The sequence below is a fragment of the Chiloscyllium plagiosum genome, unplaced genomic scaffold, assembly GCF_037043375.1.
Source record: "Chiloscyllium plagiosum isolate Xiang-an unplaced genomic scaffold, Cpla_swu_hap1 HiC_scaffold_20, whole genome shotgun sequence".
NCBI classification, from domain to species: Eukaryota; Metazoa; Chordata; class Chondrichthyes; order Orectolobiformes; family Hemiscylliidae; genus Chiloscyllium; species Chiloscyllium plagiosum.
The window spans coordinates 48601230-48626642 of record NW_028270158.1 but is presented as its reverse complement, the minus strand read 5'-3'; the positions used below and the strand labels follow the sequence as shown (position 1 = coordinate 48626642).

The 25413-nt window shown below is 43.2% G+C and overlaps 1 pseudogene across 1 annotated transcript; it reads left to right on the top strand.

Annotated features, from left to right (window-relative positions):
- Nucleotides 1–763: 763 nt before the first annotated feature.
- LOC122546859 (cytochrome P450 2K1-like) lies at nt 764–12271 on the top strand (annotated as a pseudogene). The gene is made up of 7 exons (XR_015760614.1): nt 764–1094; nt 2207–2390; nt 7667–7749; nt 8469–8610; nt 8769–8955; nt 9595–9736; nt 10810–12271. The product of XR_015760614.1 is annotated as a cytochrome P450 2K1-like (transcript).
- The last annotated feature ends 13142 nt before the right edge of the window (nt 12272–25413 follow it).

Below are 25413 nucleotides of genomic sequence, written 5' to 3'. Positions count from 1 at the left end.
AGAGAGCAAAAGAGAGAAAAAGAGTGAAAAAGTGAAAAAGAGAGAAAAAGAGAAAGAAAAAGACAGAGAAAAAAGAGAGAAAAAGAGAGAAAATAGAGAGAGAAAAAGAGAGAGAAGAAGAGAAAAGAGAGAGAAAAATAGAAAAAGAGAGAAAAAGAGAGAGAAAAAGAAGTTCCTTCCAAGCCACTCACTTGGAAATACATTGCTGTTCCTTCACTGAGGCTGGGTCAAAATCATGAATTCCCTCCCTAAGGGCAATTTGGGCCTGTCTACAGCACCTGGACTGCAGTGGTTCCAAGAGACAGCTCACCACCATCTTCTCAAGGCCAAATAGGAAGGGGTAATCAATGCTGGTCAGCCAGCAGCACCAACGTGAATATTTTTGTGAAAAGTTTAGTGGAAACCGATATTAACAAACCTTTTCTTTCTTACTCGCGAGAGTTGCCTTGCTGTTCAAGACATGTTTGGAAAATGGGACTTCAGTTTCTCTCTGCATTGTAAATTTGATTTTTGCTGATTTTGCCTCATTTTCCCAACAGATAATGCTAACATTGTTCACGGGTGAGCAGACTCTGCCTTTCGATGCTCTGTTTTTTTTTACTCACTAAGTGACAGGTGGGTGTCGTTTTGGAGATCGTTTACCGTTAAGAAATGTTTGGGAGGGACAGGGTTTTCTTTCCTGCCTTCCAATTAGTTTGAAGGTCATTGCCACCCACTGTAGTTCATTACATAACAGGGCTTCGACAAGGGAAAGTTCAGATAATCCGAGAGCAACAATTTAAAACCACATCGATCAGTGAGAGATTTCCCTTTTGAATCTTTTTGCAGCTTTTCAGAGCAGGAGCTGAGCTCAAATATAAACTGCGGCCCCTCTTGTTGCCAGTTTCGATCCCGGGATGTCGATTGTAAGTGTTTTCCCTGTGAATGCCGCCACCCTGGTGTTGCTGGGGGCTCTGACCATTATCCTCCTGCTGTATTTCAACAGCGGCTTGAAAAATCCCGGAGTCGTCAACTTCCCCCCGGGACCCCCTTCTCTCCCAGTGATCGGGAACCTGCACATGTTGGATCTGAAGTTGAACAAATCTTTGATGAAGGTAAGAGCGAGTTAGACTCGGACAGTGAATCAGAAGCCTGGTTTGCTCTTTCCCATTTGTGTTCAGCGTTTGGGGATGTGAATTTCTGCTCTGAAGGTGTGATCTCAGTGTGAGTTATTGTCACCAATGCAAACCAACCAGAATCCAGCTGATGTTACCCCAAAATTGATACCATGTTGGCCAGGTAATGGAGTGTATTCGTCCCCTGAAAACTGATCACCCACGTCAGTGGGAGTGCCTGAGTGTTTAAAGTTACTCAGGGATGAAAAAGCACCACGAATATATTGTAAGAAAGAATTTCAATAAAAATGTCAAAGGAGGCCATGTTCTTCCGCCTCTCCAGTGTCCACCAGGTGCAGAATTCTCTCAGGTACCAGTCAGCATGACATTTTCCATCCCCAGGGACAGTAATGTACAACCTGGGTGTCTAGCCCATTGAACAGTCTGAAAGGTCACTGGTGTGATGAATAGGAGATACCAACTGAAGAAACATTCACTGCCTTTAGACCAGTAAATGTCATCTAGCATTGAAGCCAGATCATACACTGGACTGTAACATCCTACATCCTTACCCTTTAAATTTGCACCCTCTCCCTCACACTTAATTCTCCCCTGTTAAACCACAAGGTAAAGGATTTATTGGGTTTCAGTCTCAAAACTTCCTTTCTATCACAGGGGCACAAGTAGTTTCTGAGACCAACATCAGGAGCACACGGCTAATGTAGTCAGAGATATGGCTTGTGTACTGGCCTCTTGTATGGCACTGAGTCAAGCGTAAGGTATACAAATGGTATAGTAGAGAGAATGAACAGGGTGTTAGTGAGTGTTTTACGTTGTATTTGAGTGATGTACTGACAGAGCTGCATAATGCGAAAGACATGTTGAGGATGTGTGGAATGGATTTGAAGCTGATGCCTTTGAAAGTTGTCTGAGGGTGAGCTGGAGCTGATGTGAATGTCCGGTGTAGATCCTGAGAGCTGGTGAGTGCTGCTGAGTGAGAGATCGGTGTGTGGTTCATGGAACAGTCTGAAAGGTCACTGGTGTAATGAACAACAAATGGACGTGTCATGGAAAAACTTGTAATAATTTGTCATGTAAACCTTTTCTTGAAGCTCTCTGAGAAATATGGCGAGGTATTTAGCATCAAGCTGGGACCCACAACTGCAGTGGTGCTGACTGGTTATGAAGCAGTGAGGGATGCTCTCATCAACAATGCAGATGAATTTGGAGAAAGAGCACACATCCCAATATTTGAAGCAATTACAAAAGGATACGATAATTTGCATCTTCACTGTTGTAAAACTTATCATTAAAATTAGGTTGTATTCTGGCCCTGTTCAAATAATGAATACGTTTCAGAATATGGCAACAGTTAGTATTTTTCAAAGTGTTATGTTTTAAAAGAACTTAGATTTTAAAAATCTATTTGAATATGATTGTAACCAATTCCCTGTAATTTCTAAAACGTATGGTTATATTTAATCATACAATATCCAATAACCATAACCATTATATGACAGTTGGTGATGTTAGCATGGGGATGTTTAGTAACTTCATTCAGCACCCTGTTCTCCATTATTTTAAAAACAATACTAATATTATATTCAGCAATACACAAAGATTATACTGGAGGACTGAGAACATAACTTGTTCTGACACTGAGAAATAGCTCACTTTTACCTCAAGTTTCTGAATATCTTTGGTTAACAGAAGCTGATTGATCTCCAATCTAAAATTAATATTTGATCCAGCATCAACTGAGATTTTTGTAACATGATAGAGCGGCAGAGGCTGAGGGGTGACCTTATGCAGGTTTATAAAGTCATGAGGGGCATTGATAGGATAAATAGACAAAGTCTTTTCCCAGAACTAAAGGGCATAGATTTCGGGTGAGAGGGGAAAAATATAAAAGGGTCAAAAGGGGCAACATTTTCACACAGAGGGTGTTGCGTGTATGGAATGAGCTGCCAGAGGAAGTGGTGGAGGCTGGTACAATTGCAGCATTTAGATGGGTATATGAAGAGGAAGGGTTTGGAGGGATATGGGTCAAGTGCTGGCAAATGGGACTAGATTATGTTAGGATATCTGGACAGGTTGGACCGAAGGGTCAGTTTCTGTGTATTATGTCTCTGCTGACATAGACCATTTGGTTCAAATGATTTGTTTCTGTGCTGTGTGATCAATACAGACCTCTACTTGTCGATGATCTAATGCTTTATTTATATGATCTTAATACTGTATCTCCAATAGTAATTCCGAGGCTTCCTACACTCTATATTCAAATTACTTATCAACTGAAAAACATTAACTTGATCTGTTAATTGGCAGATATTTTTAAGTTTGACAGTTTTTTTTGACTCTTTAAACAAAAAAGCTTTTAACAGTGTTTGAGCACATAATATTGCTGTGAAATGAAACATTCTCATGTTCGACCGTCAATTCATCAATCCCATGTTGAATGTAAGACAGCTTGAAGTAGTGGAGAGAGCCCATTGCATTGCTATATAATCTACTGTCAGTGATGTCACAATCAGTTGCCTTCCTGTCTCTGAGTGAGATAGTGTAGGTTCAGGTTCCTCATCAGAGACTAGAACATATACTCCAGGTTAATATTCCCAGGTAGTGGAGGAATGCTATATTGTCAGAGGTACACTTCTTGGAATTCTTTCCATCTTCTCTCTCCAGTGGGAATAAAATGTCTCATGGTATTATTTCAAGTAGAGCAGAATACTTTTTTTCCCTGATGTCCTAGTTATTATTATGTTAATTTATGAAATTAGATTCCCTACCGTGTGGAAACAAATCCTTCGGCCCAACCAGTCCACACTGACTCTCCGAAGAGCAACCCACTCAGACCCATTTCCCTCTGACTAATGCACCTAACACTATGGGTAATTTTAGCATGGCCAATTCATCTGACCTGCACGTCTTTGGACTGGGGGAGGAAACCGGAGCACCCGGAGGAAACCCAGGCAGACGCGGGGAGAATGTGCAAACTCCACACAGACAGTCACCCGAGGCTGGAATCGAACCTGATTATACAAATTAGGCCGATTTACTCTTAAAGGATGATTTGATTGAAGTGTTTGAGATAGTAACAGGAAAAGTATAAACAAGAAAACAAACTGGAAAGGAAACGGGCTATAAACAGCAAAAACAGTAGGTACTGAAAAACTATTTCCATTGGTTGGGGATTCTAGAACTTGGGGCAGCAGAGTCTGAGAAGCAGGGCCGGACCAAGCAGGCAAAATGGTAGGAAGCACTTGTACACCAAGAGGATTGCAGTTGTTTGGGACTCTCTTCCACAAACGACAGTGGATGCTGGATCAGTTGTTAATTTTAAATCTGAGGTGGGTGATTTGTTAAGCAATGGAGTTTGGTCACAGGTTACCTAGGATCTCATTGAATTGTGGAATAGGCTTAAGGGGCTGGATGGTCTATTCTTCTTCCCGTGTTGCTATGTTCCTATTTGTTCTTCCATCAATATCTCCAAAATAAATAGTTTCTGGAAACTTATTGTGTGTAAATTGGTTAGCGCATTTACTGTATGCTAACAGTGAGTACACCTGAAATGTAACTCAGCGACTGAAGCATTTGGGATGCCTGGATGTTATCTCTCGAAATGTTCTGCATAGAAATATTTCACAACAAAAATCCAAACCTTTCTCACTTCACTGTGTACTAGTTCTCTCATTAGTCATGCCCTTGATTCTATGAGGAAAGTTGTCAATTGAAATGAGGATTACAAGAGTCACGGTGTTTGCTTCTTTCTGATGGATTTAATTTAAGGTATTGTTTTTGGTCACGGGGAGTCATGGAAGGAAATGCGAAGATTTGCCCTCACCACTTTACGAGATCTTGGAATGAGAAAGAAAACCATTGAAGGCAAAATAATCGAGGAATCAAACTAGCTGGTAAAAATGATTGATGCTTATCAAGGTGAGTTTGTGTAAGGTAAATGAACAGAATTACCATTGTTCCTTTTCCCTGTATGCATTATTTATGAATGCCAATGTACATTAAAGAATCACAGAAATCTATATCACAGAAAAGGACCATTCAGGCCACTGTGTTTCAACAAGCTCTGTGTAAGAGTAATTGCAATTATTGTGGTATGCTCCCCCAAATGTGTATTCAAATAGATTACATGTGATTGAATAAACCAGCTAGTTCATAGATTTCCAGTTCATCCATCCCTCAATTCATGATCCGTTCTGTAATTCCCTAGCTCAAATTGGACGTTGAAGGAGTCTTAAAGATTCTGGTGAGAGTGTCAGCTATCTCCTATCTATCTTATTTCTATAGGCAAGGGAACAAGCTTCAAGGTCTTACCTGAAGAGTAATGCAATTTGATTTCTTGTAAAGTGAAATACCACCATAGAAATTGCTATCCCATCACCAATTCACATGCATAGCACTTGACTGCTGTCCGGCTTCCTCACAGCCAGTCTCGGAATGATAGAATCTCTGACACTCCTGGTTTTTTTTCGGTTTTTTTCTATGCACTCCTGTTATTTTTATTTTGGTTTCTTTTTTAGCCCCACACTACCGCCTAACTGCGGTAGTGCTTATATTTTTCCCCCGCACCCATGCTGTGTGAGTGCAGGTGTGAGACACAGTGAGAGACACAAGGTGCACGAATCTTTATTCAGTTTCCACCACCAGGAAAGAAAGGAAATATCCGAGTAGCCAGTGACAAGCAGTGCTGTTCACATCAAAGGGCAATGCTTTGAAATCAAACAGTGAAGGGTAGGGCAGGGATTAAATCAAAATAGAGTTGGAGGGGGAAATAATGCACTCCACTCCCTGCGGCACCCACCTCTCCCTGAACAACTCCAGGGTGACGGTGGCCACCGCATGCTCCTTTCCAGAGACACCCGGGACACTCCTGTTTTTTTTCATTTTTTTTTTGTGTGTGTGCAGGTGTGAGACACAGTGAGAGACACAAGGTGCATGAACCTTTATTCAATTTCCACCACCAGGAAGATAGGAAAACACCCGAGTGGCCAGTGACAAGCAGTGCCCTTCACAAAAGGCAATGCTGTGTGATCAAAACAGTGAAGGGGAGGGTAGGGATTAAATCAAAATAGAGTTGGAGGGGGAAATAATGCACTCCACTCCCTGCGGCGCCCACCTCTCCCCGAACAATTCCAGGGTGTCGGTGGCCACCGCGTGCTCCTTCTCCAGAGATGCCCGGGACACTCCTGTGTTTTTTTCCGAGCCAGCTGTCAGAGTGAGCAGAACCCCTACCACTCCTGTTTAATTTTTTTTGTTTTGTTTAGCACCCATGGAGTGTGTGTGCAGGTGTGAGACACAGTGAGAGACATAAGGTGCATGAATCTTTATTCAGTTTCCACCACCAGGAAGATAGGAAAACACGTGAGTGGCCAGTGACAAACACTGCCCTTCACATCAAAGGGCAATGCTGTGTGATCAAACAGTGAAGGAGAGGGCAGGGATTAAATCAAAATAGAGTTGGAGGGGGAAATAATAAAGAGAGTAAATGAGAAACATTCAACTTCTTGGTTCACTTGTGGCTCACGTAAGTTTCATCTTTCATTTGAATTACATCCAGAAGAGATCATTTGCAACTTTCAGTAAATGGAAGGGGTCTGTACGTGGAGCCTCAGTAAATATATGGTGCAATATAATTGGCCATTACTTGCCCAGTTAGTGCCTTAATTGGCGTGAGAGTAGGCAGGCTGTACTAGGCCTGCCCCTCCTACACATAACATGGTGGGCGGGTTTGGGGATGGGCAGGTGTGTGCCAGTGTCATTCGCAAAGGTTTACAGCCTCCTGTGACTGTAAACCTGCTCATGAAACTGTACCCATCAACTCCACTTTGAATAGATTCAATACGTGCTGGTGTGGGGAGTAGATTCCAATCAGTACCCATCTCTGCATTTTTCAAACAATCTTACTTTCAAATTTATAGTCTCAGTTTTAGATACTTTGACAAGTGAAAACATCCTCTCAACTACCTATGAGGTTGCCTCAAAATCTTTGGCCTCTGGAAGATACCTCATTCATTGAAACTGAAACAGAGGCCTGTCCAACATAGAGGATGATCATTTGATCCAGTATTCCTTCTCCAACTCTTTTGAAAGAGCTATGCAATTGGTCCAAGTCACTTTCTCATTCCCATAACTCAGTGAACTGATTTTTAAATATTTATATTTATCGATATTCGATATTTATCGAATTCACTTCTGAAAGATATTGAGTTTGTTTACACAAGTGTTTCAGGTACTGCATGACGATTACCTTCATAAAAGGCTATAATTATTCACAATGTTCAAAAACCACTACTTACCAAAGATTCATAACATTTAAAAGATTTACCTATCACTTATTTTGAAAGTGCGATTGCTTAGATGTAAACAGGTAATTGGTTTGTTTCAATATACTGTATGCCTTAATAACATGATTATAAAATATTAACAATAATAATAATAACATAAAATATTTTGATTTCTGTAGCTGTACAATGCATTTCCACTTATAAGATTCCTTCCAGGAAAACACAATAAAATTTTTACCAATATGGAAAAGAGTACTAATTTCCTCAAAGGCTTATTCAAAGAAAGTCATCAGAAACTAGATGGCAATGATGTGAGGAGTTTAATCGATGTATTCATGGTCAGACAGCAGAAGGTAAAAGAGCCACTTTCTTTTCCAGAGTTTTGACACTTTCCTAAAGTTATATTGATGTATTTCAGAAGGTAAAGTCAACTTTGTTCAGTTCAGCTTTGTCATGATGGGCTGAATCGACTCCTTTTTTGATGCAAATGTATATGATTGTCAGTAAAGAGTGTGGAAAAACGTTCTTTTTAGAAAGAAAGAACTGACATTTACATTTTGTCTTTCATAATCCCAGGGTGCCCCAGAGCATGCTAGAGCTGATGAAGCAGTTTTGAAGTGTAGTCACTTTCTGATATAGATTTGTCCAAGATCAATAAAATCTGGTCAGAACCTCATAGTTGGTTGTGGGAGTTTGCTCTGCTAAAATTGCTCATGCACTTCCTACATTATACTGTTGGCTGCACTACAAAAAGCACTTGTTATTGACTTTGAGGTGCTTTGGGACATTTTAAGATCTTGAAAAGCACAGTGGAATAGATTTCTTCGTGATACATTGACCTGAGAGGAGACAGCACCTCAGAATAACATCTTATCTGAAAGACTGCACCTCTGACAGTTTGGCCTCCTTCAGTACTACACTGGAGTAAACATACAGAAGCCTTGTTTTCCTGGCCCCTATTCTGAGCTGCAATACCCAATAATCAATGTGTCAGGCTAACTATGCATCATAAGACTTACAGTATAGGTCTCAATTCAATTCTGAGCTATTGCATTGTCAATCTTGCTTTCAGGAATTGGACAACCCTAATTCATACTTTAACGAAGACAACTTACTGACCTCGACGAATAACCTGTTTGCTGCAGGGATGGAGACCACCTCAACTACACTTCGTTGGGGAATGCTTCTGATGATGAAATATCCAGAGATCCAGAGTATGGAGCACTCTGATTAATTTCACTCTGGATCTGACCTTGTTGAATTATTTTCAGTGTTTCATATTCTCTGTTTACTGTGAGTGAGATTTTGATCTTGTTCGAAAATATTTCCAATGAAGTACTTCCAATGACTTTAAAATGTGTTCGGATTACAGGAAAGGTTCATGAGGAAATTATCAGAGTTATTGGATCGGAACAACATCCCAGAGTTGAAGATCGGAAAGATTTGCCGTACACTAATGCAGTGATCCATGAAATCCAGAGGTTTGGGGACATCGTACACTGGGCATAACACATGAAACAACAGTGGACATAGACTTCAGAGGATACTTCATTCCAAAGGTATCATCAGGAAAGGCTGGCCGCATTCAGAGCCTGATAGACAGACAATAGGGAGCAAGAAAGGGAACTTTGAAACCTGGTGCACTGTGCACCATTAGTGCCTGAATGATTCAATCTCATCACCTTACATGTACCATGTTATTTAGAATAATATAGCAATGTCTGACTGCATTTGGGTATTTTATTAATGTTGCAATATGTGCAGGTAGTGGAGAAAAATAGGAGGAGTGGAGAACTATACTGAAAAGGTACGGCTTGAGCACAAAATTTGCTATTTGGACAGCTCCTCTTAATGTAGTAAAGAATCCCCAAGAATATCTACATGAGAGTTATTGAAGAATAATTAATACCAAAAGCCATAGACATGGAGCCAAAAGCTTAGTCAAAAAGCAGGTTTTAAGGAACTTGTTAAAGGAGGAGAAAGAAATAGGGGATTCCAGAGTTTAGGACCCAGCCAACTGCAGGTACAGTCACCAATCCTGGAGCAGTTCAAATCAGGATGCTCAGGGGACTACAATTAAAATGTAAATGCTCTTTCTAAATTTCAAATGCATTTATCAATGTGCAGTTATTTTCAACAGTGCCTTTGCATTTTAATAATAAAAACATAATACAGAAACGATATTTTAATATTTGTAGGGAACCCATGTAATCCCATTGCTGTCCTCTGTGCTGTATGATAAAACCCAATGGGAGAAACCAAATGAGTTCAACCCATCTCACTTTCTGAATGCTGAGGGCAAGTTTGTGAAGAGAGATGCCTTCATGTCTTTCTCTGCAGGTAACATCACTTATTAATTTTTGAATGATATGTGAGTAAAATAATCCATCCCTAGCTGGGGAGAATAAGATCTAGGAGATGCATCATTGTGGGAATTTTAGTTTTGTTAGGGCAACACAATGGCTCAGTGGTTAGCACTGCTGTCTCCCAGTGCCAGTGACCCTCCCCATGTGTGTATGTGGGTTTCCTCCAGGTGCTTGGTTTCCTCCCAAAGTCTAAAGGTGTGCAGGTTAGGTATATTGTCTATGCTAAATTGCCCATAGTGTTCAGGAATGTGCAGGTTTGATGGATTAGCCATGGGAAATGCAGAATTACAGCAATAGGATAGGGTGATGGCTAGGGTGTGATGCTCTTCAGAGCTGTGGACTCGATGGGCTGAATGGCCTGCTCCCACACACTGTTGGGATTCTATGATTCTGTGCTGGGGAGAAAGGCATTGGTGGGGGTGCTCCTGTCCAAACAGAGTCTGATGCAATATCTGTGCACATAGTTGTTAACTGGAGGATTGAGTCGCAATCAGGAATGGGAATCTGGGGTTATGTGTCTTTTCCCTATGTCTGCAAAAAGTTATTTATTTCTATAAAGGTGAGGTTAATTGCTGGCATACCAGAAATGAATCAGTTTTCCTTGATTAAAGATGTACCTTTCCCAACAGTAGGGCATTTTAAAGTGTCTCTCAATATTATTCTGGATTAATGACCATTGTTGACATGTTGGCAATCTCTGCGGCCAATACACAATGGCAGACATGGCTGCAATTTGAACAAGCACCTCTGACAATGCAGGTCTTGCTTAATCCCACAGGGAGAGCATTAGCCCCAATTTAGTGCCTCAGGTTCTCGAGTGGTGCTTGAATTTACAGCCTTCAAGGTGAGAGTCCTACTCCCTGAGCAACTTGTGTCATCAATAATTTCACAATCCTGAAAGAATTGGCATTTAAGTGATTAAGAGATATGGTTTCAAAAAGACAGTATAAAACAGCAAGATCCTGTTTATTATAAAAAATATATTGTGAATACCATTGTGTGATGAAGAGCTGCTTTGACACTTTGTTTGCAAATGTGTTTTTGCAGATCAAAGGATTTGTGCTGGTGAGACCCTGGCTAAAATGGAGCTATTCCTCTTCTTTACTACTCTGATATAAAAATTTAAGTTTCAAGTCCCACTGAAAGTCAGTGAACTGGAACTCGAGTCTGGAGTGGGTTTTACTTCGTTCCCAAAATACAAAACTGTGTGTGCTGTGCATCGCTGATGTCACCACCTCATTCGTGATTTTCATTTGAAATGATTTTAATCATTTCAATGAAAGTGTTTCTTCACACAATGCCTATTAGGTGGTTATAGTTGTGCCTGGGCTGAGTAATCATTCTGATGTGATGTTCAAACTAGCTGTGTCACAATTCACAAAGGAGACAGAAGGATCAGTGAATTAAGAAATATGCTATGAGTTGTGAATTTCCAGAAGTTGTTGGAACCTTCCCCAAGTGGACAAGCTCTGCATGTATTATCAAAATGTAACAGTCTGCTTTCATCTGTGATGGTGTTAGCCATGAAAATATATTTCAGGTATACATATCATGACCTCAATCCAGTTTTCTCAGCACAAGCGTCTGTGATTTGCTTTTCTTGACTAAGGTGTGGAATACCTTTTGCTGTTCCTCTGTGATTTCTCTACGTCTCTATGATTTTTTTTAATGTTGCTTACCCACAATTAAACGCAATAGGCCAAATCTGATCTATATGAAGTCAGAAATGTGTTGCTGATTAAATGCAAAGGCTTTGAGTTTTTTTTCAGTTTTTTTTCAGGGCATGTTTAAATCATAGAAAGATAATGTGTGGAAGGAGGCTTATTGTGCTTTTTGCTGACTCTTTGATGCAGCTATCCATACTCTTTCCACGATTAGCCCGGGGAATTCATCCGAATCGAGTATTTATACGTTTGAAAGTTCCAATTTAAGGCAGATAGCCTTGGACATTTTGTTAATTAAATTGATTACCCTTTTGTCATTGGAAGCAGATTTTCTTAATTTTTTATAACAAATATTCATCATTTTGTAATCAAATCTCTTCATTGCAAAACAACTTTGTGCCACAAAATATGGTTCATTACATGATGAACTCTTGTTGCTGTGCTCTTAATAAATTACATGTTACAATGTTCATTGAGTATCATTAACTTTCTTTATCAGGTGAAAGTGAGTACAGCAGATGCTGGAGATTAGAGTCAAGATTAGAGTTGTGCTGGAAAAGCACAGCAGGTCAGGCAGCATCCGAGGAGCAGGAAAATCGATGTTTTGGGCAAATGCCCTTCATCCTAAGCTTTCTCTATCATCCAAGCCTTGTATGATAATTTTATCCTTGTATTCACTGTCCTTTTAGTAAGTTCAGGCGTTAACATTGAAATCTATTGTTTAGTTTCATTTGATCACAGGGGTTGGTTAGTTTTAAAAATTAGCAAATGCTGAGAAGCTGGAGATGCTGCATTATAGGTCAGGTCTACCCTGAAACATTGGCTGGAGATCTATTTTAAATAAGGTTTTTTTGAAGTTGTGGTGTCATACTGTTCACTCATGCAGTAGGGGTTAGAGTGGCACCATGGACCTTCACCCCCATTTTGCAGACTGTAGCTAAGGACAGTGGTGGTAGAAGATTCAAAGATTTTCCTCAACATATTTGACCAGAAATCTCTCAGAGTGGGAGACCAACTGTCCACAATTTGGAAAGATTTGCAGGTTGAAGCTCAAACTATTTGGCCCCAATCTGAACATCTCTTCCTCACTCATTAAGTTGTGCCATCAAGACCTCAGATTCAAACATTCTGAATAAGACAATCCCTTCATTTTCAGGAACCAGCCTAGTGAGCCTTCACTGAACTGCTTCCGATGCAAGTGAATCTCTCCCTCAGCAAGAGTTCAAACCAGAATATTCCATGTGTGGTCTAACCAGTGCCCCAGACAGTTCTAGTAAAATGTCCTTGATGTGTATTTATATCAGAATGTTGGACTGTTACTTTAAGAGTCTGATTTACACAATGTGATAATGATGTTACCAACCAGTTTGGAAGAATGTGATACAGACTTGTTTGCTGTCTGGAAGAGTGAACATCTGTTTAATAAAATCTCTTGTAGTTTCAAATACTACAGTTGCCTCGTCCTTCTTGAAATCTAACACAGGAAGAAACCTGCAACAAGGAATTCATAGCAATTTTAAGGGCATCAGCAGATTTCAGAGACAAGTGATGCTATGAGAAATAGACTGGTGCAAGGTTTAAGATGCCTTCACAGTTTGTCATACTGTACTCTTTCTGCCAGATTTTTTGGCTACTCACTGTCATTTATATCTGTCTGTAGTTCCCAATTAGTAAGCTCCCAACGACATTTTCAGAATTTATGTTCTTACCTATCTTTCTGTCATCTGTAAATTTAGCTAACATGTCTTTGTTCCTCTTATATAAATCATTGATATAAATTGTAAAAAACAGAAGTCCAGCAAAGTGTTCTGTCAGTCTCCACTCATCATATCTTGCTAGACAGGAAAGAAACTGTATGCTCACTGTTTCTGTAAGCCAGCCCATCCTCTGGTCATGCTCATCCTCTGTTACCTCTTGCATCATGAGCTCCTACTTTGCACAATAACCCTTTATGTGGCTTCCTGTCAAACATCTTCAGGAAATCCATGTCTCCAGGCTCCAACTTATCTACAGTACATGATGCTCCTTCAAAGAACTTCAATAAATTGGTTAAGCATGATTTCCCTTTCACTAATCCATGCTGACCCTTGTAACCTTTATCTTTCCTTCATGCTCAGGTATAACCTCATTAGTACTCGAATTCTGATGTTTTCTGAAGGGCGGGCCTCAAGCTAACCGGCCTCTACTTTCTTGTTTCCAGCCTCCCTTCCTTCCTTCTTTAAGAGCTTTATTTAAAGCTTTCCAGCCTAATGGAACCTTTCCAGAATCTCGGGAGCTGTGGAAAATGAAAACTAATGCATCTGCTACCTCATTAGCCACTTCTTTTAAGACCTTAAGGTTAAGCCTACCAAGGGACAGGGACTTGTTAGCTCACAGTTTCAATGTGTTCAATACTGTTTCCCAAGTGATTGTAATGTCACCATGTTTCTGACTCCCTTCAATATAAATGATTTGGATGAGAGTTTAGGAGGTATGTCTAGTATGTTTGTCGATGACACCAAGATTGATGGTATAGTAGATAGTGAAGTCAGTTATCTGGGAATGCAGTGAGAGTCTTGATTAACTGGGCCAGTGGGCTGAGGAATGGCAGATGAGTTTAATTTAAATAAGTGCAAGGTGTTGCATTTTGGTAAGGCAAAACAGGACAGGACTTACACAGTCAAAGCTGGAGCCCTTGGAAGTGTTAGAGAACAAAAAGATCCAGGGGGTCCTTGAAAATGGAGTGACAGAATGACAGGTTGGTGAAGAAGGCATTCAGTATGCTTGCTGTCTTCAGTCAGTATACACAAAGTATATGAGCTGTGTTGTTTTGTTACAGCTGCGAATCCGGTAGATAGCCATCAACTTTTCCCCAGGGTAGGGGAATCTTAAAATAGAACGCAATGGTTTAAGGTGAGAGGGGAGAGATACAAAAGGGTCCAGAGGGGCAATTCTTTCACACAGATGATGGTGAATGTATCGGCCAGCCTGCCAGAGGTAGTTCTGGAAGTGACTACAATTTTATCATTTAAGAAACAATTAGACAGGTACACGGATGGGAGATTTATGGAGGGATAGGGAGCAAAAACAGGCAAATGGGACTAGTTCACGTTATGAAACTTGGTGGAATGGGTAAATTGGGTTGAAGGGCCTGTTTCTATGCTGTACTCCTCTTCGATTCCAGAACAACTGTTCCATAACTGTTACAACATTGGCATCTACCCGACAATGTGGTGAATTGCCCAGTTATGTTCTGAGCAGGACAAACCCAACTCAGCTAGTTATCACTCCATCAGTCCACTGTCGATTATCAGTAAAATGATGGAAGGTCTCATCAGCATTGTCATCAAGCAGCACCAGCTCAGCAATAACCTGTTCAGTGACGCCCAGTTCGGGTTCCATCAGGGCCACTCAGCTCCGGACCTCGTTACAGCCTTGGTCCAAACATGGACAAAAGAGCTGAATTCCAGAGGTCAGGTGAGAGTGACAGTCCGTGACATCAAGGCCAGATTTCAATGAGTGTGACATCAAGGAGCCCAAGCAAAACTGGAATCATTGGGTATCAGAAGCAAACTCTCTACTAGTTGATGTCAAATCTGGCAGAAATGAAGGTGGTTGTAGTTATTGGAGTTCAGTCATCTCAGTCCAGAACATTTCTGCAGGAGTTCCTCAAGATCGTGTCCTGGGCAACCCATCTTCAAGTTCTTCATGGGTAACCTTCCCTCCATCATAAGGTCAGCAGTGGGAACATTTGTCAATGATTAGGCGTGTTATGGTGGTTCAGTGGTGAGTACTGCTACCTCACCACACCAGGCACCAGGGTTCGATTCAACCCTCAAGCAACTCTCTGTGTGGGGTTTGCATATTCTCCCCATGACTGCATGGATTTCCTCCAATGCTCTTGTTTCCTCCCACAGTCCAAAGATAAGCAGATTAGGTGGATCAGTCATGGGAAATGCAGGGTTATCTGATAGGGGGTGGGACTGGGTGGGATGCTCTTCATGCTGATTGCACAATGTTCAGCACCATTCGTGACTCCTTGGATACTGAAGTAGCCCATGTGCAAATACAACAAGATCTGAATAATTTCCAGGCTTGGCTGACATTTGGCAAGTAATATTTGCATCATACAAATGTCAGGCAATAATCATCTCCAAAACGAGACAATCTAACCATCACCCCGTGACATTCAATCGTGTTATCACCAACAGCCTTAGGGTTATCTTTGACCAGAAACTCAACTGGACTCACCATGTAAATACAATGGCTACAAGTGCAGGACAGAGGCTAGGAATACTGTGGGAAGTAACTTAACTCATGACTCCCCAAAGTCTGTCTACTATCCACCAAAGATCCTCAGACAGCACCTTCAAAACTCATGACCATTTCCATCCAGAAGGATAATGGCAGCAGATACATGGGAATTCCATCACCTGCAAACTCCACTCACTATCCTGACTTGGAAATACGTCGCTGTTCCTTCACTGTCCCTTCCCTCCCTGAGAGTATAGTGGGTCTATCTACAGAACGTGGACTGCAATGGAACAAGAAGACAGTTCACCACAACCTTCACAAGGGCAACTGGGAATGGGCAATCAATGCTGATCAGCCAAGGTCGCCCAAGAGCCACCACATGTGAATAAATAAATGAAAGGTATGTTAATGGATATCAATAAATCTCTTTTTTGTTACTAGGGTGTGTTGCCTCGCTGTTCACACCATGTTTGGAGAATGGGACTTTAGTTTCTCTCTGCATTGTAAATTTGCTTTTTGCTGAATTTGCCTCATTTTCAGCAATACCAGCATCACTCACGGGTGTGCTGATTCTGCCCTTTGGTTTTTGTTGTCTTTTTGACCCGGAATGTTTTTTAATCACTAAGGGAGAGGTGGGTGTTTTTTTTTGGCGACTGTTCACAGCTGAGAAATTAGAGTTTTGGAATGGACTATGTTTTATTTCCTGCCTTCCAATTGGTTTAAAGACCCTTGCCACCCACTGTAGTTCATTACACAACAAGACATCAACAAGGGAAAGTTCAGATAATCCGAGAGCAACAATTTAAAACCACATCGATCAGTGAGAGACTTCCCTTTTGAATCTTTTTGCAGCTTTTCAGTGCAGGAGCTGAGCTCAAATATAAACTGTGGCCCCTCCTGTTGCCAGTTTCGATCCCGGGATGTCGATTGTAAGTGTTTTCCCTGTGGATGCCGCCACCCTGGTGTTGCTGGGGGCTCTGACCATTATCCTCCTGCTGTATTTCAACAGCTGCTTGAAATATCCTGGAGTCGTCAACTTCCCCCCGGGACCCCCTTCTCTCCCAGTGATCGGGAACCTGCACATGTTTGTGGTGAAACGGTTAAAAATTATGTCCCAATACATGTGTGAATCTAACCGGAATGGAGGTGTTGCTTAGTCCCGTGTGAATCTTATTACACACCTCCCCGTGTGAATCTTCTTATCTGTATGTAACCAGAATGGAATGTGTTTTTTAGCCTTGCTCTGCTGTTCACATGAATGTTTATATCTGGAAAAGAGTATATCAGCTGGAAAAGTCTCCAGTTCGGTGAGTCTGCTCCGGGGTTACGTTTAACCGCCGAGCGTGGGTTGTTGGCAACCGCTCTACGAGAACTGACGGCTCCCAGTTCCGGTAACATGTAGAGTGAGTATAAGCCAGACCCGTTGTAAGTATGAGACCTGGTTGTGGCGACGCTGCGGGGAATAAAATGCTCATATTCTAGCAGACTCGCCTCTTGGTCGTTTGTTCTGTGTCAGACTACTCTCCTACGAACCTGACCTTGAGAATTTTTTAAAACATTTGGCGCTGCGAGCAGGGTCAATCGCAATTGAGGAGAGATTTTGATACAGAACAATGTTTTGGAAAAAGACTAAGAAACCAGAAGAACAAACTGTGGAGGTCCCGACCGTCCCGGGATGGCATGGACCGTGGCATGACGTGGCAGTTTGTTTGAGAAATGGTGGGGGGCGACCGGAGGAACCCCAGGGTCGCTGCTGTCCACCCTTGAGAGGATCCCAGTCCTGCCGAAGAACCCCTTGCCTGGGGTACAGCGGAGGATGTGGGCATGTCCAAAAAGCTGAAGCGGAGTTAACAGAATTGAATGGGATTGAACTGAACTGAACTGAGTGGAACTGAACTGAATTGAACTGAAGTGAATCAAATTGAACGGAACAAAATGGAACTGAGCTAAATTGAATTGAAATGGACGGAACTGAATTGAACACAATTGAATTGAACTGAACAGACCTGAACTGAGCTGAATTGAACTACACTGAATTGACTGAACTGAAATTAACTGAAACGAATTGAACTGAATTAAGCATAATGTAACACATGTATTGGGCCAAGCAGTGGAATGTGGTGAAACGGTTAAAAATTATGTCCCAATACATGTGTGAATCTAACCGGAATGGAGGTGTTGCTTAGTCCCGTGTGAATCTTATTACACACCTCCCCGTGTGAATCTTCTTATCTGTATGTAACCAGAATGGAATGTGTTTTTTAGCCTTGCTCTGCTGTTCACATGAATGTTTATATCTGGAAAAGAGTATATCAGCTGGAAAAGTCTCCAGTTCGGTGAGTCTGCTCCGGGGTTACGTTTAACCGCCGAGCGTGGGTTGTTGGCAACCGCTCTACGAGAACTGACGGCTCCCAGTTCCGGTAACATGTAGAGTGAGTATAAGCCAGACCCGTTGTAAGTATGAGACCTGGTTGTGGCGACGCTGCGGGGAATAAAATGCTCATATTCTAGCAGACTCGCCTCTTGGTCGTTTGTTCTGTGTCAGACTACTCTCCTACGAACCTGACCTTGAGAATTTTTTAAAACAATGTTGGATCTGAAGAAGTTGAACAAATTGTTGATGAAGGTAAGAGGGAGTTAGACTCGGATAGTGAATCAGAAGGAGAAAGTGAGGACTGAATATGCTGTAGATCAGAGTCAAGAGTGGGGTGCTTGAAAAGCCCAACAGGTCAGGCAGCATCCAAGGAGCAGGAGAATTGACATTTGGGGCAAGAGACCTTCATCAGTAAATCCGAAGCCTGGTTTGCCCTTTGCCATTTGTGCTCAGTGCTTGGGGATGTGAATTTCTGCACTAAAGGTGTGATCTCAATGTGAGTTATTGTCACCAGTGCCAACAACCAGTGCTGCATGGTGGCTCAGTGTTTAGCACTGCTGCCTGGGTTCAATTCCAGCCTTGCGCGACTGTGTGGAGTTTGCACATTCTTCCCTTGTCTGCATGCGTTTCCACTAGGTGTTCCGGTTTCCTCTCACCATCCAAAGATATGCAGGTTAGGATGAATTGGCCATGCTAAATTGCCCAAACTGTTCAGGGATGTGCGGGTCAGGTGCATTAGTCAGGGGAAATGTAAAGTAATAGGGTAGGGGAATGGGTCTGGGTGGGATGCTCTTCGGAGGGTCAGTGTGGTCTTGTTGGGCCAAATGGCCTGTTTCTACACTGTAGGGGGATTCTATGAATTCGGGTGATATTACCCCGAAATTGATATTCTGTTGGGCAGGTAATGATACTGGGTGAGTGAGAGTGCCTGGGTGTTTAAAGTTAGTCAGGGCTGAGAAGGCACCACAATTAAACTGTGATTTAGAAAAACGGATGTAAGATAGAACTTCAATAAAAACTGAAGGGAAGGTGAGGCCATGTTCCTCTGTCTGTCCAGTGTCTACCAGGTACAAAATTCTCTAAGGTACTAGTCAGCATGACATTTTCCATCCCAAGGGACAGTGGTGTGCACCCTGGGGGTGTGGCCCATTGAACAGTCTGAAAGGTCACTGGTGTGGTGAACAGGAGATATCAACTGAAGAAACACTCACCGCCTTTAGACCAGTAAATGTCTTCCAGCATTGAAGCCAGATCATACGTTGGACTGTAACATCCTGCATCCTTATCCTTTAAATTTGCACCCTCTCCCTCACACTTAATTCTCCCCTGTTAACAGATTTATTGGGATTCAATCTCAAAACTCCTTTTCCATCACAGAGGTGCAAGTGGTTTCTGAAACCAATACTAGAAGCACAAGATTAATGTAGTCAGAGATTTGGCTCAGGTACTAACCTAACTCATGTAGACTGAGCCATGATCTATCATAAGGTATAGGGATGGTATAGTAGAGAGAGAGAGAGAAGGACATTAGTGAGAGTATTTGAGTGATGTACTGACAGAGCTGTATAAAACAAGACATGTCGAGGACGTGAGAAATGGATTTGAAGCTGATGCCTTTGAAAGTTGTCTGAGGGTGAGCTGGAGCTGATGTGAATGTCCGGTGTAGATCCTGAGAGCTGGTGAGTGCTGCTGAGTGAGGGATCGATGTGTGGTTCATGGAACAGTCTGAAAGGTCACTGGTGTAATGAACAAATGGACATGTTGTGGAAAAACTTGTAATAATTTGTCTGTGTAAACCTTTTCTTGAAGCTATCTGAGAAATATGGCGAGGTATTTAGCATCAAGCTGGGACCCACAACTGCAGTGGTGCTGACTGGTTATGAAGCAGTGAGGGATGCTCTCATCAACAATGCAGATGAATTTGGAGAAAGAGCACACATCCCAATATTTGAAAGAATGTTGAAGGCACATGGTAATTTGCATCTTCAGCTTCATTGTCGTAAAATTTATAAGTTAAAATCAGGTTGCATTCTGTCCCTGATTAGATAATGAATACTTTTCAAGTTTGGCAAAGGTTAGTTTTTTTTTAAAGCATTATGGTTTAAAGAACTTTGAAAGATAAAAAAAAGAATACGATTGTAACTAATTTTTTGTAATTTCTAAAAAATATGGTTGTATTTAATCATGCAATATCCGAAAACAGTAGCCATTATGAATATTTGGTGATGTTGATGTGGAGATGTTTTAGTAAATTCATTTGGCACACTATTTTCCATGATTTTTATAGAAATGTTAACAATATATTTAGTAATACACAAAGATTAAACTGGAGGATTGGGAACACAACCTGTTCTGACACTGGGTAAGACCTTAGCTCCTCTATGAAATAACCCCCTTTTGCCTCAAGTTTCTGGATACCTATAGTGAAGAGAAGCCTATTGAACTTGAATCTAAAATTAACAATTGACCCAGTGTCAAATGGGATTTATGTTACATGGTGGAAAGTAGGACGAGGCTTGTGTCGAGTACAAAAGCTTGCATAAACCACGAGGGCCAAATAACTTGTTGCTGTGCTGTAAATTCAATTTGGTCTGCACTTGTAGATAAGGGAATGCCATGCATATATGATACTAATATCTCCAATAATCATATCTGGGCTTCCTAAATTTTTCATTCAAATTATTTGTCAAATTGAATGGTTAAGTGTAAATATCTTCATGTTTGACATTTTTATGACTTTTTAAATGTAAAAGCTTTTAAAGTGTTTGAGCATATAATGGTGCTATGAAATAAAACATTCTCATGTTCAACCATTAACTCATCAATTCCATGTTGAGATCACTGTACTACAATGCAATCTATTTTTGGCATTGGCACAATTGGTAGCTTACTTGTCACAGAGTCAGATAGTTTGAGCTCCCGCTCTTCCTTAGAGATCTGAACATATAGTCCTGGTTGACAATTCCAGGTAGTGGAGGAATGCTGTATTGTCAGAGGTGCACTTAGCTCAATTCTCATCTTTGCTCTCTGAACACCATAAAATGTCTCATGGCATTTTTTAAAGCAGAGCAGAGAACTGTATTTTCTGATAATAGACAATAGAAATAGTTGCAGGAGTAGGCCATTCTGCCCTTTGAGCCTGCACCATCATTCAATATGATCATGGCTGATCATCCTTAATCAGTATTCTGTTCCTGCCTTATCTCCATAACCATTGATTCCACAATCCTTGAGAGCTCTATCCAACTCGTTCTTAAATGAATCCAGAGACTGGGCCTCCACTGCCCTCTGGGGCAGAGCATTCCACACAGCCACCACTCTCTGGGTGAAGAAGTTACTCCTCATCTCTGTCCTAAATGGTCTACCCCGTATTTTTAAGCTGTGTCCTCTGGTTCGCCACTCACCCATCAGCGGAAACATGTTTCCTGCCTCCAGAGTGTCCAATCCTTTAATAATCTTATATATCTCAATCAGATCCCCTTTCAGTATTCTAAACCAAGGGTATATAAGCCCAGTCGCTCCAGTCTTTCAGCGTAAGGTAGTCCCGCCATTCCAGGAATTGACCTCATGAACCTACGCTGCACTCCCTCAATAGCCAGAATGTCTTTCCTCACATTTGGAGACCAGAACGGCACACAATACTTCAGGTGTGGTCTCACCAGGCCCCTGTACAGCTGCAGAAGAACCTCTTTGCTTCTATACTCAATCCCTCTTGTTATGAAGGCCAGCATGCAATTAGTTGAAACTTTATTGCTGGAACAGCACAGCAGGTCAGGCAGCATCCAGGGAACAGGAGATTCGACGTTTCGGGCACAGCCCCTTCTTCAGGAATGAGCAGAGAGTGTTCAGCAGGAGAAGATAAAAGGTAGGGAGGAGGGACTTGGAGGAGGGGCGTTGGAAATGTGATAGGTGGAAAGAGGTCAAGGTGAGGGTGATAGGTCGGAGTAGGATGGAGGCGGAGAGGTCAAGAAGAAGACTGCAGGTCAGGAAGGCGGTGCCGGGCTGGAGGGATTCGGCTGAGACAAGGTGGGGGGAGGGGGGATGAAGAAACTGGTGAAGTCCAAGTTCATCCCCTGTGGTTGGAGGGTTCCCAGTCGGAAGATAAGACGCTCCTCCTCCGACCGTCGCGTTGTTGTGGTTTGGCGGTGGATGAGTCCAATGACCTGCATATCCTCGGTGGAGTGGGAGGGGGAGTTGAAATGCTGTGCTACAGGGTGGTTGGGTTGGTTCGTCCGGGTGGCCCAGAGGTGCTCTCTGAATCGCTCCGCAAGTAGGCGGCCTGTCTCCCCAATATAGAGGAGGCCACACCGGCTGCAGCGGATGCAGTAGATGATGTGGGTGGAGGTGCAGGTGAATCTGTGGCAGATATGGAAGTTTCCTTTGGGGCCTTGGAGAGAAGTGAGGGGGGAGGTGTGGGCGCAAGTGTTGCACCTCCTGCGGTTGCAAGGGAAGGTGCCGGGAGTGGAGGTTGGGTCGGTGGGGGGTGTGGATCTGACAAGGGAGTCGCGGAGGGAGTGGTCTCTACGGAAAGCTGATAGGGGAGGGGAGGGAAATATATCCTTGGTGCTGGGGTCTGTTTGGAGGTGGCGGAAGTGACGGCGGATGATGCGCTGTACATGGAGATTGGTGGGGTGGTAGGTGAGGTTCTGTCCTGGTGGCGGTTGGAGGGGCGGGGCTCAAGGGCGGAGGAGCGGGAAGTGGAGGAGATGCGGTGGAGGGCACCGTCGACCACGTCGGGGGGGAAATTGCGGTCCTTGAAGAAGGAGGCCATCTGTGTTGTACGTATTTTGAACAGGTCCTCCTGGGAGCAGATGCAGCGGAGACGAAGGAATTGGGAGAATGGGATGGCGTTTTTACAGGGGGCAGGATGGGAGGAGGTGTAGACCAGGTAGCTGTGGGAGTCGGTTGGTTTGTAGTAGATGTCCGTGTTGATTCGGTCGCCTGAGATAGAAACAGAAAGGTCTAGGAAGGGGAGGGAGGAGTCCGAGACTGTCCAGGTGAATTTGAGGTCGGGGTGGAAGGTGTTAGTGTAGTGGATGAACTGTTCAACCTCCTCGTGGGAGCACGAGGTAGCGCCGATACAGTCATCTATGTAGCGAAGGAAAAGATGGGGGGTGGGGCCAGTGTAGTTGCGGAAGATGGATTGTTCCACACATCCTACGAAGAGGCAGGCATAGCTGGGGCCCATGCGGGTGCCCATGGCTACTCCTTTTGTTTGGAGAAAGTGGGAGGATTGGAAAGAAAAGTTGTTCAGGGTTTTGGAGAAAGTGGGAGGATTGGAATCCTCCCACGCATACGGTGCCCTCCACCACATCTCCTCCACTTCCCGCTCCTCCGCCCTTGAGCCCCGCCCCTCCAACCGCCACCAGGACAGAACCCCACTGGTCCTCACCTACCACCCCACCAATCTCCATGTACAGCGCATCATCCGCCGTCACTTCCGCCACCTCCAAACAGACCCCAGCACCAAGGATATATTTCCCTCCCCTCCCCTATCAGCTTTCCGTAGAGACCACTCCCTCCGCGACTCCCTTGTCAGATCCACACCCCCCACCGACCCAACCTCCACTCCCGGCACCTTCCCTTGCAACCGCAGGAGGTGCAACACTTGCGCCCACACCTCCCCCCTCACTTCTCTCCAAGGCCCCAAAGGAAACTTCCATATCCGCCACAGATTCACCTGCACCTCCACCCACATCATCTACTGCATCCGCTGCAGCCGGTGTGGCCTCCTCTATATTGGGGAGACAGGCCGTCTACTTGCGGAGCGATTCAGAGAGCACCTCTGGGCCACCCGGACGAACCAACCCAACCACCCTGTAGCACAGCATTTCAACTCCCCCTCCCACTCCACCGAGGATATGCAGGTCATTGGACTCATCCACCGCCAAACCACAACAACGTGACGGTCGGAGGAGGAGCGTCTTATCTTCCGACTGGGAACCCTCCAACCACAGGGGATGAACTTGGACTTCACCAGTTTCTTCATCCCCCCTCCCCCCACCTTGTCTCAGCCGAATCCCTCCAGCCCGGCACCGCCTTCCTGACCTGCAGTCTTCTTCTTGACCTCTCCGCCTCCATCCTACTCCGACCTATCACCCTCACCTTGACCTCTTTCCACCTATCACATTTCCAACGCCTCTCCTCCAAGTCTCTCCTCCCTACCTTTTATCTTCTCCTGCTGAACACTCTCTGCTCATTCCTGAAGAAGGGCCTGTGCCCGAAACGTCGAATCTCCTGTTCCCTGGATGCTGCCTGACCTGCTGTGCTGTTCCAGCAATAAAGTTTCAACTTTGATCTCCAGCATCTGCAGACCTCACTTTCTCCTCCAGCATGCAATTAGCCTTCTTCACTACCTGCTGTACCTGCATGCTTACCTTCATTGACTGGTGTACAAGAACACCCAGATCTCTCTGTACTGCCCCTTTACCTAAATTGATTCCATTTAGGTAGTAATCTTTGAGGAGAAAGTGAGGTCTGCAGATGCTGGAGATCAGAGCTGAAAATGTGTTGCTGGAAAAGCGCAGCAGGTCAGGCAGCATCCAGGGAACAGGAGAATCGACGTTTCGGGCATAAGCCCTTCTTCAGGAATTCCTGAAGAAGGGCTTATGCCCGAAACGTCGATTCTCCTGTTCCCTGGATGCTGCCTGACCAGCTGCGCTTTTCCAGCAACACATTTTCAGCTCCATTTAGGTAGTAATCTGGCTTCCTGTTCTTGCCACCAAAGTGGATAACCATACAGTTATCCACATTAAATTGCATCTGCCATGCATCTGACCACTCACCTAACATGTCCAGGTCACCCTGTAATCTCCTAACATCCTCATCACATTTCACCCTGCCACCCAGCTTAGTATCATCAGCAAATTTGCTAATGTTATTACTAATACCATCTTCTATATCATTAATATATATTGTAAAAAGCTGCGGTCCCAGCACGGATCCCTGCAGTACCCCACTGGTCACTGCCTGCCATTCTGAAATGGAGCCGTTTATTACTACTTTTTGTTTCCTGTCAGCCAACCAACTTTCAATCCAAGTTAGTATTTTGCCCCCAATACCATGCGCCTTAATTGTGCTCACTAACATCCTATGTGGGACTTTATCAAAAGCTTCCTGAAAGTCCAGGTACACTACATCTACTGGATCTCCCTTGTCCATCTTCAGAGTTACATCCTCAAAAAATTCCAGAAGATTAGTCAAGCATGATTTCCCCTTCATAAATCCATGCTGACTCTGACCTATCCTGTTACTACTATCCAGATGTGTCGTAATTTCACCCTTTATAATAGACTCCAGCATCTTTCCCACCACTGAAGTCAGACTAACTGGTCTATAATTTCCTGCTTTCTCTCTCCCACCTTTCTTAAAACATGGTAC